This window comes from Parasteatoda tepidariorum, chromosome 10 (genome assembly GCF_043381705.1).
Source record: "Parasteatoda tepidariorum isolate YZ-2023 chromosome 10, CAS_Ptep_4.0, whole genome shotgun sequence".
Lineage (NCBI taxonomy): Eukaryota > Metazoa > Arthropoda > Arachnida > Araneae > Theridiidae > Parasteatoda > Parasteatoda tepidariorum.
In genome coordinates, this window is record NC_092213.1 from 19,270,375 (window position 1) to 19,273,724 (window position 3,350).

The window sequence follows — 3,350 nt, forward strand, 5'->3', positions numbered from 1 at the left end:
GCAAAATTGACATAATCATTGAAAATCAACTTGAAGAAAAGTAAAGTCAATACTGCTTTTGTTATAGTCAGGCTTAAAACATGCCAGAAAGCGGTTTGCTCCTGTAGAAGAAGCATATCTGAGTTGTATAAAAGCAGATTTTGGTAGTTTGTACACTCAATACAATGTCGAGGAAAACTAATTTAATGGAAGGAAAACGAGGTACAATTTTAGTTTTAACGAAATAGGCTTGAGTGGTTCTCAAATTGCAAGAAAAATAAGAAGGTTCAAGGCTTTCGGTTAATAGTTAACTTAGGATTTCGGAAAGCTATTGCAGTAAACATCGTATTGGAAGACCAAGGAAAAAAAGACGAATCTGGAAGCTTGCTTGTCATGGTAAGATGTCATCTGCACCAATTAAAAAAGAAATGCCGAACGGTTAGAGATAATTTAATTAATAATCTGAAGATTCAATTTAAAAATATTAAACGGAAACCTCCGCTAGCTAAATAACACAATAATGCTTGTTTAACATTTGCAAAGAAACATCTTGAGAAAGTTACGAATTTAAGTGATGTAGTCTTTTTCTGTTGAAAATAATTTTAATTCGGATGGACTAGATGGCTATCTATATTTTCGGTACGACTTACAAGCTGAACCACACTTATTTTATATACGTCAATTGGGTGGTTGGTCGGTTATGGTTCGGACCGTTTTCGCAGCAGACGGTATAACTATTATATTTATACAAACTAAAATTAATTCAATTATGTATCAAGATATATTGGGAGATAATTTATTGCCTGTTGCTCCTCTTATAATACCTCTTATAATATCCGGAGACTGAACCTCCAACAGGATAATGGGGCAGTTCATACTTCATATTCAACTAAATCCTGGATGAATGCAAATGAGGTTAAATGCATTGAGTGGGCATTTCGTAGCCCAAATCTGAATCTGGTTTAAAACTTTTGGGGCAGATAACAAAGAGACGTTTACAGATCTGGCTGACAGTTCAAGAGCAAGTCGGATATGATCAATGCAATCAAGATGCCTTGGAACAATATTGATACCAGCATTTTATCAACTCGATCTGGGTCCATGAATGCGAGATAGATAAATGTAATCGAAAAGAAAGGATTTCACTTTGATTACTGATGTAATAATTGCACCGACTTTATGCTTTGTGTTGAAACCTTATTATGACACACAAAGTGATGTGTAATGTATTTTGCCACGAATTTCATTTTGCTTTTGATTATATAATGTCATTATCTATGACTATATTATAAAACAAAACAATATAAGCCCTTAATTTTTTGCGTTTTATCACTTTGTTTAAGGGACTTTATACTTTTTCAAGCACTGTGTTTATCTTTTAATTTGCAAAAACGATTCATATTTAGAGAAATAAATAAATTAACAAGATCAGATTGTTCTGTAAATTTATTAAAGTTAAAATCGCGTGATTATTTAAACTTCACAATTTTTCACCAAAAAGGTATTATAGGGGTGTAGAGGACAGCAATTGAGCTGGATATATAGAAAAAAAATATATGAATAAATAAATAAAATACAGATCAGATTGCTCAGTAACTGTAAAAATTAAAATCGCGTGATTAACTAAACTTCGCAATTTGTCACCTAAGGGATATATTATTACGGGGGTGTAGAGGGATAGAAAGTTGCTGCATATTTAGAAAAATTAATAAACAAATGAAATACCGAACAGATTACTCTTTAAGTTAAAATCGCGTGATTATTTAAACTTCGCAATCTGTCACCAAAATGGTTAAACTTACAAATAAAAAAATTAAAATGAAAGAATGTACATTCGAACACAAAGGGCCATAAACAAATGGTTTTTTATATTTAATTTCATTATTAAGAATGTTCCATTTCGTAAACCTGGAGTGTATTTTTAAAAAATATATAGATAATAGGTTCCCAACCTATTTTGAATCACCGCCCACTTTTCAAGGCAAAAAATGTGTTTTAAGTTCCCTTACAATAAATAAATAAAAGTTTTTTTTGTCCCATTTTAAGAATTAATAGTTTTGTTACGGTACACTTCTACAGGGTGGTACAAATAAAAGTGACCTCTAAACACAAATTCAAGTTCCTGGTAACACAGCAAATAATAAGTAAAATATTGCTTACAGCAGATGTTGAAAATAACCACCATTCATTCCTTGGCCCTTTTGGACACTGGTCAGCAAATTGAGGAAGGCATATCGAAGCTGTGTTTCGGAAATTTTTGTAATCTGAATCTGTTGTTTTTAAAGGCTATTAGAGGGTTGCTGCAATTCACCTTAGACAGTAGGATTAAACCTACACTTAACCCGCACTAAAATTATTAAATGACTGACAGGTAAGATGATCGCCTACTAAGGCCTACTCCAGACTCGATAATTGCAAATAACTATACTAAGGAGGGAAGATAGTATAAATGTGATCCATGGTTTTAGGCGGGCTATATGGGTACCCTCTGTTGTACTGTGTGTATCATCTTTACCAGCGCACTGATCAACTCCCACTGACAGAATCCGCACTAAGATCTAAACATGTTTCTATTTGCTGCATGTATACATTCACGTCCAATCGCATCATCCGGTGCTTCTTTTATTTGTTCCACCATGCAAAACCATGCCTTTAAAATTGTGTTTGAAGGCATGTCGCGAAGGAAAATAAAAGAAGTCGCTGTTTAAGTGCCTTACATTTGAAGCAAAGCGATGATTTTAAACTATATATATTATCTTACCGTGAAGAAATCAGGGTGAGACTGCAGATTTCCAGACAGTGATATCAAAGTGAGATCTGGGTTTTAGAACTGACAACTAACTTAAATATTTTGAAAGTTATTAATTTTTTCTTCAACATCGCCAATTTTGCGACACTTTTCTAACTACACTGGTGGACAAAATTGAGAGATGGAAAGCGTTTTCGCACATTCATTCGCACATGCAAGATACCCGCACACTGCTCCATATGTTTGACAATAGTTCCGTGAATGCCCAGAGGTACAGGCAGGAGATCCTAGAGCCCTATGTGCGTCTTTTCAGGGGCGCTGTTGGCCCTGAGTTCATTTTTATGGACGACAATGCGAGACCACATAGGGCTCTCATGGTTAATGAGTATCTGGAAAGCGAGGATATTCAACGAATGGATTGGCCATCCAAATTCCCTGACCTGAATCCTATTGAAGATGCCTGGGATGCTCTTGGGAGAACTATTGGAATGCGCCAACCCCTCCCCCCCAGATCCATTCTGGAGTTAAAATTGCTCTGGTGGAAGAATGGGAGGGTCTTCCACAAGTCCTCCTTAACTCCCTTATTAACAGCATGCATACTCGTTGTGCATGCTGTCTGTCT